The 17,722-nt window shown below is 47.0% G+C and overlaps 1 protein-coding gene across 2 annotated transcripts in view; it reads left to right on the forward strand.

Annotated features, from left to right (window-relative positions):
• The first annotated feature begins 16,930 nt into the window (after window positions 1-16,930).
• Window positions 16,931-17,722, forward strand: part of Raf1 (Raf-1 proto-oncogene, serine/threonine kinase) — a 55,680-nt gene continuing 54,888 nt past the window's right edge. For both annotated transcript variants that reach the window (XM_075983096.1, XM_075983095.1), the window contains exon 1: window positions 16,931-17,068. The gene's annotated coding sequence lies outside the window, so the exon portion shown is untranslated. The remainder of the gene's footprint in view (window positions 17,069-17,722) is intronic.

Consider the following 17,722-nt stretch of genomic DNA (forward strand, 5'->3'; position numbering starts at 1 on the left):
GTCACTGTAGAGGCAGACTTTGCGGTCTCATACATTCTCAAACCACACCCAGTGAGACAGTTCACTTCCTGTTACCTTTGCATTGAAGATGTAGAATTCTCCAGCACCACGTCTGCTTGCATCCCCATACTCCCAGATGCCATGCTCCAACCATGATGATAATGGACTAAACCTCTGTAGCTTTAAGTGCTACCTGAGTTAAATGCTTTCCTTTATAAGAGTTGTCATGGGGGCTGGAGAGATGGCTCAGTGGTTAAGAACATTGCCTGCTCTTCCAAAGGTCCTGAGTTCAATTCCCGGCAACCACATGGTGGCTCATAACAATCTGTAGTGAGGTCTGGTGCCCTCTTCTGGCCTGAAGATATACACACAGACAGAATATTGTATACATAATAAATAAATAAATATTAAAAAAGGGTTGTCATAGTCATTGTGTCTCCTCACAGTAGTAGAAAGCCAAACTAAGGCAGTCACTAGGACCAACTCCAACACAGCTGTACTTAGTCTGGAGTGACAGCTCACCTCTGTCATCCTAGGAGGTGAGATGCCAAATTAGGAGGATTGCCACGAGTTCAAGGTTAACCAGGGCTGGAAAGCAACCCCTGTCTTGTTAAAAAGTAAAAGTAAAAAAAAAAAACTATACTTAATATCACTTCCTGAGCTGGGACCTTCTGGCCTCTGGGCTGTACAATGGATGTACATGGGCACTTGGGGACCAAGTCAGCAAGTGTCAGTGGGTATGATGACGATCACTGAAGTGTCTGCAGATAGCCTAGGCTCAGCTGCGTGCCATGTTGGTGGGAACAGTAGGCATTTATGTCTTAACTGACCGAGAATGCCCAACATGGCTCATGTACATGACCGACACCTTGATGGAGACACGGAAGCCTGAGTTTAGCTGGGACAGTGGGTCACAGGGCCTCTCCCTTTCTGGTGCTTTCTCCTGGTGGATTCTTTAAGTAGGTAGGAAGATTGAGGACAGGTTTTGCAAAAGCTCTGGCTTAGGTGTGACCTACAATTCTCCTTGAGAAGGTGTCAACCTCTTGTTTTTCTGGTTTGAGTCATTTACCTGTGTTCCATGCTGAGTCCCACAATAGGAACTTGACATGTATTTTCTCTCTGAACCAGCATTTTTTTTTTGTGGTGGTTCATGCAAATTTACTGTTCCCTGCCAACACTGGTTATTTAGGGAACCACAGCAAACATTTCACAACACACTTCGATTAACTCAAGATGTTCTGTTTAGAACCATCTTCCCAAGTCTTTGCAGTATTCGAGATCACGAGGATATCAGTGAGCTTACACACAGCCAGGCTGAGTAACAGTTCTCCTTTGGCTTGGAACAAGAGACATGAAGAAAGAGGTTGAGATAAATGACAAAAGCAGGCTCTAGATGAAGACCAGGAAATGTTGGTTTGATTTAAATGAACCTAAAAAACACTCATGCCAGATATTACCTTAAAAATATTTATCTAGTTTTTAATTATGTATATATGTGTGTGTCTATGTGTGAGTATGTGCACATGAGTGCAGTTCCCATTGAGACCTGAAGAGGGCGTTGGAATTCCTGGAACTAGAGTTACAGGGAACTGTAAGCTGCCCCATGTGGGTGCTGGGGACAGATCCTCTAGAAGAGCAGTAGTCACTGTTAACCCCTGAAATATTCTAGCCCCTAGGTATTACATTTTTGTTTGTTTGGGTTTCGTTTTTGAGACAAGCTCTGAATATGTTCTGCCTACTGACAATCTGGGCTGGAGTCAGCCCCCCCCCCCCCCGTCTCCATCCCTAGTGTGAGCTCATCTTCCTTCGTGGGTAAGATTGCAGAAGGGGACGTGTAACATCTGTACTCTTGGAGGGTCTGTCTTTGGTTCAGTCAGGGAGGTTTTCTTGTTCCGAAAGTCTAAAGAGACAAAGTTTGGGGTGTTTCTTCTGAATGTGTGCACACTCAGGATGACCGGCATCCAAACGCAGAAGCTGTACTTCTGTGCTCGCTCAGAAACCAGCATTTCTAGAGTCTGCTTTGTTTCTCTGTTCGCCCAGCAATGGGCGTATGGAGGTGTTTAGATTTCGCTGGGTTTGAACAGTCATTTCCCTCCCTGTGATGCCCCAGGTGTGTCATGTGCTACACACTGTTTGACCCATTCGCTGGCTTTCCCTGTGGACTCAGCTAACGAACCACAGAGCGGTAGGGAGCGTTTCCCTTCCCCTGCAGAAGCATGGATCCTCTAAGGATAGGCCCTGACCTTTTTCGTTTCTTTACCCAATGCCCCTCTTCCCCCCCCTCCTCTTTATAAGATAGAAACTCACTATATAAGCTTGGTTGGCCTGAAACTCATTATATAGAGTTGGTGGGTCTCAAACTCACAGAGATCTGCCTGCCTCAGCCTCTTGACAGCCAATTCTTCTCATTTTTGGTAAGGAATGTGGTATTCAGTGAAAAATAAATAAATAAGTCACTTCGAGTGAGACCACAATCTGCCAACCCTAGCTTGCACTAAAAATCACATGGGGGGATGCCGCCAGTGTGTCTCAATGGTAGAGCCCTAGCCTGGCATTCACAAGGTCCTGGCTTCAATTCCCTGGTTTGACTCTGTGCCCCCTTAATAAAATATCATGATACTATGTGACCTTGAGGGACTCCCTATTCATCTCCATGACTCAGTAAACTCATCCGTATAATGAAGAAGCAAATTCCCACCGGATTGCCTAGCACCACCTCTGCTTCACGGGAAGTGCCTGGAAACTGTGTGCCTTCTTCTCGTCAGCTGGTGGCTGCCAGGGTTCCTGAGATTGGGAGAGTTGAACAGGACCTGAGTGTGTGGCTGAAGCTCAGGGGCCTTTTGCCTCCCACTTAGTGTTCTCCCTCAGTGAGCTACAGTGAGACCTTAAAAGGTTTTAGGTCACTGGCCTCTCCTCCCTGCACTAATAGCTGGTGTCTGAGGCCCCTACCTGCACCTCTCCCCGCCTTCCCTGGTATGAGAGGCCAGGCTTTTACAGAATCCACACGGCCTGTCAGCCACTGTTTCCATCACTCTGCATATAAGGCCTCATGTCTGTCCTGTGAGGTCAAAGCTATTTTTAGCCTCGAGTCCAGGAGTGAGGGAAGGGAGGCATGGAGTCACTGAACACATGACTCAGGGCCACACAGATGGGAAGTGGCAGGGCCTGGACTTAGACTTAGGCAGCCCAATGTGTGGTCTTGACTGCTGAATGCACTGCTTACTCCAGGGGAACGCAAGCTTTCTCTTATTTATTTTTGTTAAAATAAATTAACCTTTATTTTTCTGGCAGTGAAAAAAAAATACATGTGAGATGGACGTATTGGTCCATGCTTGTGATTCCAGCATTCAGGGGGCTGAGGGAGGAGAGTTACCTCTGCGTAGGTCAGCAGTAGTGCCTACCTGTACTCTCGGCCCTGCTGGAGGCAGGGGAATCAGTAGTTTCAGGCCTGCCTGGGCTATCTGAGACTCCTTCTCAAGGAACAAGAGGATCAATGCAGTGATCTGGAGGGCTGATGCCACCAGCATGGAATCCAAGCTTGGGATCAGGCCGGAGGGTCTGGAACTGTTCAAAATGTAGGGCATACAACCAGGGTCACTATTCATCTGGAGGCAAAGGCCATAGGTGCTGCAGGCTTGGGGCCTGTCCCTGGGAGGCAGAGGATCTTCATGTACTCATCCACTCGGCCCCACAGTCCCAGCCTGAAACCAACCGCAGTCTCCACCCTCCCAGTAAATAGGCGTCACTATTCTAAGCGAGGCCTGGGATAAAAATACTCACTGTGTTCTGCAGGGTTTTTTTTTTTTAAGCCATGAAAATAACAGTGCAGTAAGCTGTCTATTTTTAGTTGGTGCTCTTGGCACGCGTTCAAAGTCACAGCCCAAATGAGATCTATTTAGAAACAGGTCACTGCACATTTTGTGGGTGTGTTGAGGGGCCTCGTACCTGCACCCCAAGCAGAGGAAAGTCCAGCCTCAGGTCAGGCAGGTCTGAGCATCCATATGTGCCCTGTTCCTGACCAGCCAATTTCTTAGGGGTGAAGGTGCCTCCCAAGCCTGAGGAATCCAACCTCAGGGTGAGACTGGGGTGCAGGAATGTTCCCCAACTTCTCTATGAATCAGCTGATCACATGACTGCATAGCAGCCTGGCAAGCGTTCCAGCTGGGGCCCAGTATCTAGTACTGGACTGGGTTTTTCCAGCCTCAGTGGACAAGAGAGGGCTCTTGGAGGCAGAAAAGATAATCTTTGTTCAAAGGCCTCATGCAGATGCGGAAAGAACCTGCCCAGACATGGCTCTTAGTCTTGGCCCTGGGCCTCCTGGGCTGTGTGATGTAGAAGGTAACTTCACCTCTCTGACCTTTTGCTTTTTTCTTTTGGTAAAATGGAAATAATAAAACCAAGCTTAGAACAATGTTGGAGGATTGGCGAAGATGGGGTGTTTTAAAGATCCTAGTTCAAACAGGGTGGCTCCCTGGTTTCCCGGTTACATGAGCTGGTATTTTCTCTCTATCCAAACTTTAGGGTCAGCTTGTGGTAAGACTAATAAATAACAACAACAACAACAATGGTATGGTATTATGTGCCAGGTGTTTGTTTTAAATACTTTGCTTATATAAACTTACCTAGTTACCATAGCAACCCAGTGAAACAGGCACTGTATTATCCTCCTCTCACACATGGGAAAATTGAGGCTCAGAGGTTAACTGTTTAGTTTGGTGTGGTGCCCTAAGTCTGTAATCTCCGTACTTGGGAGGTGAAGATAGGGAGATCAGGGATTCAAGGTCATACTTAGCTACAGAGGGAATTAGAAGCCAGCCTGGGCCACATGAGACCCTGTCCCAAATAAACAGAAACAAAAAAGAGGTTAACACTTCACCCATCATTATAAGGTAGCAGGTGACAGAAGCAGGACTCAAAACCAAAATCACATGTGGCTAACCACACACTATTGGTCCTTTCTTAATTATAGCTGGTTTCTTGACCCTTCCACAAGGCGAACAGAGTCAGGACAGTTGCAACAACCTAGCACCCTAAAGAATCTTACGGGGTCAGTCGGTCTCTTTGGTTTTAATCTTCTGCGTTTCCCAGGCAAGAATGCACAACCAGGGCCGGGCAGTGGTGGTACATACCTTTAATCCCAGAACTCAGGAGGCAGAGTTGGCAGAGCTCTGTGAGTTCAAGGCCAGCCTGGTCTCCAAGAGCTAGTTCCAGGACAACTCTGTTACACAGAGAGAACCCTGTCTTGAAAAAAACAAAACAAAACACCAAAACAAAAAAAGCATGCACACCCAGAACAGCAGGATGTGGGGGTGCAAGCTTGTAACCTTAGCACTTGGGAGGTGAAAGCAGGGTGATTAGGAGGAGTTCAAGGTCATCCCAGCTATAGAGTGAGTTCAAGGCCAGCCTGAGCTACTTGAGACCCAGCATAAAAAGAAGCAAAGGACAAATAGCAATGGGGCTAGAATGATGGCTCAGCAGGTAAGAACTTCTTAGAGGACCTGGGTTTGGTTTCTAGCATGCACATGGTGACTTACAACTGTCTGTAATTCCAGTTACAGGGGGATCTGAAGCCCTCTTCTGGCCTCTTCAGGAACTGCACACATGTGGTGTATACACATAAAGGCAAATACACATAGACATAAAAATAAATGAATAAATAAACAGCAACAAAAAAGAGTACTTTAAAGAGCTGGACATGGTGGGGGGGTCAATAGGAAAGCACCTGCCCAGCTCTCCAGATCATGGGTTCTATCTCCAGCACTAAAACACAAATGTTTTATTGACTTTGACTTCAGGGGAGGAATGGGGTATGACCTCAGGATCTTACAATGTGTTTTCTCCTATATGATGATTCTGATATTTTCATTTTTGAGATTTAAGGCTTCCTTCTGCTTTCATCTGTTCATATCGATGACCTCTCCCGTCTGCCACAGCAATGGGTACTGAACTCAGATCTGGAGATGCCCGTACAGAAAGCTCTCTGCCAGGGAGGTACACCCCAGCCAGCCCTGCTTCCTTTTACTATTTTTTTCTAGTGGGTTTCTGGTTTCTGACTGATATTTGGAGCTCTTTTTCTATTTAAGGAATGAATCCTTCCTATAGGATTGAACTGCTGTTGCTTTGTTTTCTGAGACAGGGTCTCACTATGTATTCCTGGCTGAGCTAAAAATTCAATATGGCTGCTCTCAAAATTACAGAGCTAGGCCTACCTCTCCCTTTGGAGGAATGGCACGCACCCACACTCCTGGCCCGACTTTTTTTTTTTTTTTGAGAAGAGCTAGAATGTAGTAGCTCACTGCCAGAAACTGTGCAGCTGAGATGAGCACACTGCAGGGGTCAGCACATTCTGGGTGGAATGGATGATCTTCGAGCCAGGAAAACCTTATTCATTTATTTTATGTGCATTTGTGTTTTATCTGCATGTATGTCTGTGCATCATGTGTATACCTGGTACCTGAGGAAGTCAGAAGTGTTGGATCCCCTGAAATGGATGATTTCACATCACAAATGAATAATTATGAGCCTAGGAACTGAACCCGAGTCTTCTGCAAGAGCAACCAATACTCATATGAGCTATCTTTCCAGACCCCCAACCACATTCTTTTTTTTTTTAATGTTTATTTATTTATTATGCATACAGTGTTCTGTGTATATGCCTGCACACCAGAAGAGGGCACCAGACCTCATTATAGATGGTTGTGAGCCACCATGTGGTTGCTGGGAATTGAACTCAGAACCTTTGGAAGAGTAGACAATGCTCTTAACCTCTGAGCCATCTCTCCAGCCCCCCAATCACATTCTTGATTATAATATCTCCCTCTTATGTACACTGCAATTTTTAAAAATTCAACTTGGCTTTTCATTGTCTTTAAGGCATCTTGAAAGTTGATCTCAAAATTATTTTAATTATGTATGAGTTCAGTACTCCAGAGGTGCAAGCAGGTGGATTTCTGTGAGTTTGAGGCCAGCCTGGTATACTTAAAGAGTTCCAGCCAGTCAGGAAACTATAATTAGACTTTGTCTAAAAAAAAATTTGTTTTTCATTTTACGTGCATGAGTGTTTTATCCGCATGTTTGCCTATGTGCTCCATGCAAGCCTGGTGCCTGCAGAGGCCAGAAGATGGCATTAGATCCCCTGGAACTGGAGTTCCAGATGGTTGAGAACCACCATGTGGGTGCTGGGAATTGAAACGGGGTCCTGTGTAGAGCACTAAGTACTCTTAACTGCCTCCAGCCCCCAAAGTAAACAGAAAAGGAGGAGGAGGAGGAAGAAGACAATGACGACAATGACCAAAGGTTCAGTGAGTGAAGACACTTGCCTAATGATCTGAGTTTGATCCCTGGAACCCAGAAGGTGGAAGGAGAGAATCAAGTCACACAAGCTGTCCTCTGACCTCCACAAGCATGCTGACGCACAAAGGCACACGGAGGTGCATGCACACACACACACACACACATACACACACACGCACACACAAATAAATGTACTAATACAATTGTTTTTAATTCCCCAGAACTGGAAATTTAGCTTAGTGGTGGAGTGTGCTTAATCGATGCAAGGCCCTGTGTTTAAATCGCCTGCACTGAGCTCTTCAAAAGCTCTGTCATCACGCAGAGCAGTAACAACTGCCCCAACAAAGTCACCAAGTATGAAAGAGCTGACAATGAAAAGGGCAAACCAAAGACCAGAAGAAACGTTTGTTACAAACCCAGTAAAGAAGTTAACTCTGTTATCACACAAAGTATTTCGCACACATTGATAAGAAGAAAAAACCCAGCAATGCTCCAATGGGTGAAGGTCATAAACAGATAAATCCTGAACAGGGAGCATGTGCGTGGGAAAATGCTCACTCCCATGAGTAATCAAGACTTACAACTTAAACGTGATAAAGCACTTTCCCCTTTTTAATCACCAATAGGAAACATTTCTAATATTTTGTGCTGCCAAGTCTCATTGCTGCTGGTGGCGGTTCAGCTCTTGGCCTGAAGGAGACAGGTTAGCAGCACAGATCAAAGGCCATCAAAAGCTTTATGCCAGTAACTACAGTTACTCAGCTTTTCTATCTTGTTTCTACATAGAAAAAAAATTAAATATGGACAAGTTATTTGAGAAGGCCGGAGAGGAGCAGCTGTGGGACTCTCTGTGTGTTTTATCTCATGTAATTCCCTCCTCCACAGACAGGAAACGGAACTCCACTGGTCTTTGTCAAGGTCACAGGGGCTTATAAAAGACCTGGAAGGTCCACCTGGGTTGAAAGGCCCTGGGCTCTTGCTGAACCCTGGACCAGCTGTCAGGTCAGCTGATCCATCTGCCAATGGTGCTGACAGTGAAGTATTCTAAGATTCTCTCAGCTCCCAGCTTTGAAGGCTCTTTATTGTTTAATGAGCAGAAACTTGCTGACACACTCCATTTGCCCCTCGGCCTTGGGGCTTTCAGCGATCTTTCTTTTGAATTTATTTAGGGTATCTTGGTATTTTCTTTCCTTCTTTTGTTGTGGGGGCAGCAGTGGTGGTGGTAGTCAGAGGATAGCCTGTGGGAGTCAGTTCTCTCCTTCCGCCACAGAGGTCCCTGGGATCAGACCCAGGTTGACAGCCCTGGCAGCAAGTGTCTTTATCCATTGGTCCTATAATCATTTTGTCTTTGTGTGTGTGTGTGTGTGTGTGTGTGTGTTGTTGGAGACTGAACCCTGGGTCTTACATATGTTAGGGCAAGTGTACTACCACTGGGCTCAGGACCAATTGGGATTATTTTTTTTAGTCATGCCAAGTTCTGGGAATCAAAACCAAGATTTTGTATACATTAGACAAGCAGTCCAGTTGAACTACATCCTTCTAGCCCATTCCTCCCTCTTTCTTTCTTAATTTAAAAGTTTTTTTTTTCATTTCTCTTCTCCCTCTCCTTCCCCCTTTCTTTTTAGCCAGGATCTCACCGCTTTGCACAGGCTGTCCTTGAACTCCTGATTATGATGCTCAGGATGGCCTTGAACTCTTGATTCTCCCACCTCTGCCTGACCAGTGCTGAGATTTTAGGCTTATGATGATGCAACACCACATCTAGCCCAAACTTTCATGGTTGGGTTCTTTGTACAGGCCTGGAATTCTTTTGTTTTCTGTTTTATTGTTGTTGTTGTTTTCTTTCTGTACAGGACACAGTGAGTCCCCCAAGGCTGGGCATCTCAGCATCTCCAGCTGCTAGTTTAGTCTATGTCCTCCAAATGCAGTTCTTGCTCAGCAAATGCCTGATACAGTTTAACTTAAATAGAGAGAAACAAGCCCATTTCTCTAACAGGCTCTCTTTTGGGCTACCAACCAGCTCCCAAATCATGACATGGACACTTAATATTCATTATGAATGCTCAGCTTTATTTTATGCTTGCCCCATTAACTCTTATAAGTTAAGTAATCTGTTTCCCTTGTTTTGTTTTGAGACTTTTTACCTTTCTTTCATTCTGTATGCCCTACTTTCACTGCCTTCTCCACGTCTGTGTTTGGTGGCTGCTGGCCCAGGATGTCTCCCTCTTTCTCCCTTGTTCTCTCCCCTCTCATTTTCTAGCCTAGATTCCTTCTCCTACTTATTTTCTCTTCCTGCCAATCTTGCCTATCCTTCAACTGCCTTCCTACTGGTCGGTCAGCTTTTTATCAGACCAATCAGGTGCCTTAGGCAGGCAAGGTGAAACAGCAACACGTCGTTACATAATTAAATAAATGTAAGACATCTTAACATTGTTGAATAAATACAGCATAAACAAATACAACACATCTTTGCCTAGTTAAAGTAATATTCCATGACACACACACACACCTCTAAAAAAAGCAAGATCTGAAGGAAAAGGGCTTAAGAGTGGCTCGGGTATTAAGAACTCTTTCCGAGGACCCTGCTACTTTCTCAGCACCAGCATGGCAGCTCACACTGCTTATAAAACCAGTTCCAGGGGATCCGTTGCCTTCTGCTAGTCTCTGTGGGCACCAGGGACTCTCATGCTGCAGGCACATACATGTACACATTAAACATAAAAAAATATGTCCTTTAAAAGGAAAAGAGCCTGGTGGTGGTGGCTAACGCCTTTAATCCCAGCACTCGGGAGGCAGAGGCAGGCAGATCTCTCTGAGTTTGAGGCCAGCCTGGTCTACAAAGAAAGTTCCAGCTCAGCTAGGACTGCTACATAGCAAAATCCTGTCTCAAAGGAAAAAAAGAAAGAAAGAAAGAAAGAAGAAAGAAAAGGAAGAAAACCAGTCTACTGGTACATGTCTATAATCCCAGAACCTGAGAAGTGGAGACCAGATTCACCATTCAAGACTACAGTTTACTGTGTAGCCAGTTGGAGGCCAGCCTGAACTACATGGATTCTTGTCTCAAAAAACCCTCCACCCCTAACCTCCAAAGAAGAAAGTTTGATTGTCTGTGTAATTTTGGCAAACATCAACACCAACGGTTCTTGGTCCTGATTCTCTGGCTTTTGTCCCTGCATGGGAAGAGTCAGTCAGCAATGTAGACCCTGGATAACAGCGACAGTGGCATAACTTGAAAGGAAGGCTTTGTCACCCAAAGCCTTAGTCATCCAATGAGCCTTGTTCTGTTAGCTTTTTGCTACTAAACCTCAGCGCTACTCACTCCAGGTGCTGAGGGAGGTCTAAGACATGTAGTTCCCCTGCTTTTTTTGCAATGCCTGGTATAATTTTTATGCTACTGTATTATTTTATTCTGGTCTCATGTTTGAATTGTAAGTAGTGGGCATAAAATGATGATGACCGTGTTTTTTGGTTTGGGCTTTTTTCCCTTTGTGGTGCTCATGCTGAATGGGCACATAACCCTGGGCTCCCTTCAGTCCAAGGGCAATGTGGTCAGCTGTTATACTCAGCAAAGCAATGCTTTAGACTCACAATCCTTCCGTGCAAGTCAAGGACATTTTTGATCCCTACCCCCTTTTTTGGTTTTTTTTTCAAGACAGGATTTCGCTGTAGCTATCAAGACTTTCCTGGACTTAGCTCTTGTAGACCAGACTGGCCTCGAATTCACAGAGATCGGCCTGCCTCTGCTTCCTGAGTACTGGGATTAAAAGCGTGTGCCACCACTGCCCGGGTAGTTTTGATGCTTTTTAAAACCTTTTTTTGGGGGGAGACTGTATTTATTTTTATGTGTAGGGGCGTATGTATGCATGTCTGTGCTCCACATGTGTGCAGTGCCCATAGAGGCCAGAAGAGGACGTCAAGCCCCCAGAACTGGAATTACAGTGAATTGTTTTTTTTTTTTTTTTTTTTTTTTGGTTTTTCGAGACAGGGTTTCTCTGTGGCTTTGGAGCCTGTCCTGGAACTAGCTCTGTAGACCAGGCTGGTCTCGAACTCACAGAGATCCGCCTACCTCTGCCTCCCGAGTGCTGGGATTAAAGGCGTGCGCCACCATCGCCCGGCTACAGTGAATTGTTAGCTTCCATGTGGGTGCTGGAATCAAATCCAGGCTCTCTGGAGGAGTGGCAAGGGTACTTAATTGACAAGCTGTCTCTCCAGCCCCTTGCGATGCTTTTTCCAAGATAATGGATTTATAAGATGCAGTTCATATATATGGCTGACTCTATTTTTCAAAGATGGCTGCAGCCATAGTTCCTGCTACCTAGGACTCTAAGTAGCTTCACTTTCCCCATAGAGAGGTGACATCTTTGATTTCTCTTTTTGGTGGTGGGTGTGGCTGTGACCATTTTACCCAGCCCTAAGTGAGTTCCCAAAGAACCAAGCTGCTTCTGCGCTGCGGGCTGGCGCTCTGCTCTCCCAGGTGACTGCGGTACGCTTTCCTGCAAGAGATCCCACACAGCACAGAGGATTGCATGCCTTGGCCCTGAGGGGAATTGATGCTGGGCCAGATATCTCCCCCTCCAAACTTCTGCTTCCCTTTTCTTCATTCCCTGCCCTGAGAGGCGGTCTCCCACCAGATGACGGTGTGGTGTGCTGCTCCCCAATACACCGCACTAGCCAGTCACACTCTGTGCTCTTGATTGTTCTGCTTGGCCTCTTGCCCTTCTCTCTGGAAAATTCCGACTCATCCTCTGATGAGCCTCGCCCCTGTGGAGGTTTTCCTGACCCACTGTGGCAGAGGCCATCCCTCCCTTCCTCCTCTGGGTGCCCTCACACTCACCTGGTGGGGTAACTGTTTATTTACATGGCTGTCTCTCTCCCAGCACCCAGCCCAGGCAGGGCCCACACTCCAAACTCATTTGTGACTAAAATTAAACTCACTGGAGAGGCAAGATGGCAAGGAAGGGCCAGGGCGTGGGTGTCAGACTGGTTATGACTCTGTCCTCTGTCCTCACCTTGCCAGCTCCATCTCCTCCGGGCTCCTTGCTGTCAACATGCTTGCCTTTCTCCTGTCTCCATCACGGCCCTTGCATATACCCTTTCAATTGCTCACAGTGCTCTTTCCCTGGCCTCTTCTCATCCTCAGTGCCTATCTGAGCTACCGTCTAAGGGAGACCAGCCTGTCCTGCATCCCATCCTTTCATCTGCAGCATCTTCCTCGCTAACTTCAATCTCACAGGCGCATGGCTTGCTTGTTTGATACTATTTTGTTGCATTAGCCCCCTTAAGGGACTTTGGCTTGCTCATTGCTATGGGCCAAGGCTAACTAACACAGGGCCTGGCATAGCATATACCTGACAATGCATACATGTTTAAGACAGGTTTTCTTTGTGTACCCTGGGCTGGCCTGAACTTCTGGTTCTCCTGCCTCAGCTTCCTTAGTATGGGATTATAAATTTGCAAGATCATGGCTGTATTTTACATGGATCTTTAACTGAATGAAGCAAGGACAAATGTATGGGTCCTGATCTCTACCCTGCCTTTACCATCTTCACCCTCGCATTCATTATCATAGTCTCTAAAGGATCCTCAGTTGATGATGAGGCTTTCAACGGCCGTGTGTTGGAGAGTGTGGGAAAATGCATGATAAATGGCAAGGCTTCATGAAAGACAGAAAGACATTTACTATTTTCCTTTTCTTTCATCTCAAAAATAACTTTTTGTATTAAATCAGTTTTTTGTGTATGGTCCCTAAGAAGGTCAAAAGAGGGTGTTGGGTCCCCTGGAACTGAAGTTATGGATGGTTGTGATCCACCATGTAGGTACAGGGAACAGAGTTCAGATCCTCTCCAAGAACAGCAAATGTTCTTTACCACTGAGCCAGCTCTCCAGACCCTCAAAAATGTGCTTTTCTTTAAAAGACAGGCTTAAAGCTTGAAGCATCTTCTAAAAGAAATTTTATTGAGTTATAAAAAATAAGAAAAGTATACCTATCAGTTTTCACATCTACACACACTAGTGTTGCCACTTCTGAAGCCGAGAACATTCTAACAGTGGCCAAGTCTGCTTCTACCTTTGCTCTCACCTTCTTCTGTGACATCTTCATTCTTTCCCTCCTGACACCACTTATTCAAACTGTTTACCAGTCCCCGCCCCACCCCCACCCCAGCTCCTCTGTGTGTCTTTCCTAATTAACTCTACCATGCCTACCAACAAGCTTGGTCTTCAGGGTGGAGACATGCAACCCAACAGGGTACAGGGTGTTTCCCCAAAATCCCACTCTTAGATATCTCCTCCAGAAAATGAAAAGGAGGAACTTGGGGGATAATTCAGTGGCTAAGGCACGTGCTTCTCATGCATAGGAACTGAGTTCTACTCCTAGTACCCACGGGGCGGCTCACACCACCTGTCAATCTGGCTCCAAGGGATTCAACACCCTCTTCTAGATTCCAGGGACACCTGCACTGATATGTACATGCTGCCCCTCTTGGTGTGTACACGTAATTAAAAATAAATCTTAAAGAAAACAAGTAGCCAGAAGCATACCTTTAATTCCAGCGCTCCAGGGGCAGAGGTTGATAAATTGCTATGAGTTCCAGGTTGGCTAGGTTTACATAGTGAGGTCCAGGCCTGCCAGGGCCACATGGTGAAAGCTCGTCTCAAAAACCAAATCAAAACCAAACCAAACCAAACCAAACCAAGAAAATAAAGGAACCTAAACATATATTGTAATGATTACTAATGACTGCCAGCTTCACGGGCTCCAGGGGGTTCTCAACCTGTGGGTTGTGACCCCCTCAAGGGGTCATCTAAGATCACTGGAAAAACACATTAAAGTTAATAACAGTAGCAAAATTACAGTTATGAAGTAGCAAAGAAAATAGTTTTATGCTTGGGGGTTACCACAACCGGAGGGACTGTACTAAGGGGTTGAAGCATTAGGAAGATTGAGGGCCACCGCCTCAGAATCATCTAGGAGGCACATATCTGGGACTGTCTGGGAGTTTCTAGAGTGGGTTAATGGATGTTGGACGATCCATTCTAAAAGTGACAGCATTTCATGTTGCGGGGGGAGGGGGAGTCTCAGACTGAATAAAAATAAACAAAAAGTGAGGGCTGAGCGATGGTGATGATGCCTTTAATCCCAGCACTAGGGAGGCAGAGGCAGGTGGATCTCTGTGAGTTCGAGGCCAGCTCAGGCTACAGAGGGAGTTCCAGGACACTAGGGACTGTTACAGAGAGCCTTTGCCTTAGAATGAACAGTGATCTGGGGCTTGCCTTCACCTGTGTCCTGACTGTGGACAGGACACAACCAGCAGCCTTATTCCTCTGCCACCCCAGAGCTTTCCCACCACGATGGACTGTGTCTTTAAACTGTCAGCCAAAATAAGCTCTTCCTTTCTTTTATTATTACTATTTTTATCTATATAAATGTAAGAACGTTTTGCCTGCATGTGTATCTATCTATATATTATGTGTCTGATGCCCAAAGAGATCAGAAAAAAGGCATTGGATCCTCTGCAACTGGACTAACGGGTGGTTGTGATCACCATGAGGGTGCTGAGAATTGAACTTGAGTCCTCTGCAAGAGCAGCTGGTGCACTAACCACTGAACCATCTCTTCAGGCCTACCTTCCTTTCTTACCCTGTATTTGTTCAGTATTTCATCACAGAAACCAGAAAAGTAACCAATACAACAGTGGAAAGATGGAAAAGCCTAAATACCCATGGTTCTCCCAGGTACAGAGGATCTGGTATAAACTTATGATGAATGAGTTTAGCACTAAAGAGGAATGAAGTGTTGGTACACATGTAACACAGATGAACTTGGAAACAGACTAAGTGAAAGACTTAAGTCTTAAAGGGCCTCACACGCTATAAATATCCATGCACATAAGATAACCTAGAAAAAGTTAAGTCTGTAGTAGCAAAATGAATATTGGTGGTTGTCACTGGGTGGGAGCCCTGTGAAACATTGCTTAGTGGGCAGTTTTATTTCAGAGTAATGAAAATGTTTTGGAACTAAAGTTGTGGTCACACAACACCATGAATATACTAGATGCCAATAGATGTTTACTTAGAAATGGTTATTTAAAAAATATTGTTTAATGTTTGTTTGTAAGTGCGGCTGCAGGTTGCACACGTACCACAGGGTACTCAAGGTCAGGCGACAACTCTTTGGAGTCTGCTTTCTCTTTCCATTGTTAGTTCCAACGGGAGAATAAGACCACTACCGCAATTTGAACCGAATTTGAGGCAAGCTTGATTTTTAATGTGGTGTACCCAGGTGCTAGCTGGCCAGCGACTGCCTCCTAAGTCGGGTTAAAGACAGCAGCCCCCAATCCACCTCTTGGGCCCCTTATAAGGAGTAAAGTCAGGCATAGTTTTACAGATGGGAGACCATGGCGCAATAAAGAAAAACTTAAAAAAATATCATATGATCACCCACCACGTGATTAGGAAGGGTCAGGGTTACGATATTCTCAAAAACAAATCAAGGTCATGGGTTGGGGAAGGTCAGGTTCCAGAAACACAGCTACTAAAGTCCCACAGTAGATAGAAACCTATTTTTAAAAATAAAGCATAATAGCTCCTGCCTTTAAAATGGAGTCAGGCAGGTTCCTCACTGTCCAGGGATCAGAGGACTTAACTCAGGTCATCAGGTTTTACTCTGATTTTACTCTCTGAGAGCCACCTCGTAGGTCCGAAATGGCTACTTTGAAAATAGTTACAAAGAGGCAGGAGAAGTGAGGCGGAGGCCAGGTCCAGATTAAAAGTGAAAAAGAGAGAGAAAAAATAACGTTGACAATGTCACAGTGCCCTCCAGGTGTCTACACAACCAGGACTGTACCAAGGCGTACAGTGGGCCATACCGGCCCATCAATCAAAAGATATATCTTCTTGCCATTTTTTTTTTTGTTTTTGTTTTTTTGAGACAGAGTCTCATATATTTCACCATGAACGTGAACTCCTGATTCTCTTGCCTTCACTTCCCAAACGCTGGGCCTACGATGTGTAACACCATACTTTTAGATGAACGACAGTAAAACCTCGATTTACAAATGCGGAACCCGAGGTTTAATACAGTATGAGGGTTTTCCCACAAAACCCGTAAGCCGCCATTCTCCACGGGTGTCAACTTCGGAGAGGAAGTGCTCAAGCTGGGCCCTGTGCCGAGTGTCACCAGGCTCGTCTGGTCCTCCGAGGGCCTAGCGGGTGGCCGGACTCGGGCAGCGACCACGACCACCCACCTCTGGCCAGACGCCGTCACCCAGGGACGCCCCAGTCTCAGCCCCGAAATGGCGGCCGCGGTACCGCGAGGCCACGCCCCCGGAGGCGGGCCCACGTTCCAGGCCCGAGCGATAGATCCCCGAGCCAAGTTTCAAACGGACACCAGAGCCTGAGAGCTCGCGCAGAGGCGGTGGAGCCCGCGGCGCCGCAGGTCGCGAAGACGAGCGTCGAGCGCAGGGCTCGCTCGCCGGGGCGGCCGGAGAGCGTCTTCATTGCGGGTGCTTGCGCCGCCATCTTAGATGGCGGGAGTTAGAACCGAGCGAGCCTGAGGCGGGAAGACTTCTCTGCCGCTCTCCGCGGGCCCTCGGACGGGCCAGCTGGCCGGGCTTTGGGGCGCGTGCCCTGAGGCGCGGGGCGCTAGTGCAGCGATGCGGGGCCTGCCCGGGGCCCCGTCCCCCGGACTGGGGACGCGCCGAATGTGACCGTATCCCGTTCGTTCAACCACCGCCGCCGCCGCACGACGGGACCTGGCGTGGCCCGGCTCCCTCAGGTAGGTCTCGGGGCTGGCGGCGCGACTGAGGGGCGAAGGGCCCGACAGGCCGCTGTCACCCGGGTGGCGGGCCGGGAGCGGGCCGAGTGTCATGGCCGGCGAGCCAGTTTCCACACCCCTGCTCAGATTTCCCAGTGTTTTTCGGAAACGTGCCAGCGCCACCCCGGTGCCCAGCGCGCATTCCTCATATTTTGGCAATGGGGGGAAAAATCCGCCCAGAGCTGCCCGGTGCCTGTGTTGTCACTGGGATGGGCTCGTTCCTTTTCTCTCGAGCTGCATAAGTGGGGGGAGCCCGGCCTTGCACCTCCTCTCGGGCTGCTTTGCTCAAGTGACACCCTTTTAGGGAAGACGAGGGAATCGAGGAAGGCAGCGAGAAACGGGTCAGTGCCCCGCCACTAAGGCGTGGGGACTTGGTCCGGGCTTCCTAATGGGAGGCCCGGGATGCTCGAGATCGGGAGCCGGGATGCCTTTTGTGTGAATCGACAGCCGTCCAGGCTCTGCAGAGCCAGTGGATGCGGAGAGAGGAGTTGGGACAGCACGGGAGGCGAGTCGGCCGTGTTCATTCATTGTTCTTTCTCCGGGGTCTAGGGTGTGCCTCTGGTTTTCATTCTTTGTTAGGGGGTGGACGGTGGGATCTCGTCGGGACCTGGGGAG

This window comes from Microtus pennsylvanicus, chromosome 8, assembly GCF_037038515.1.
Source record: "Microtus pennsylvanicus isolate mMicPen1 chromosome 8, mMicPen1.hap1, whole genome shotgun sequence".
Lineage (NCBI taxonomy): Eukaryota > Metazoa > Chordata > Mammalia > Rodentia > Cricetidae > Microtus > Microtus pennsylvanicus.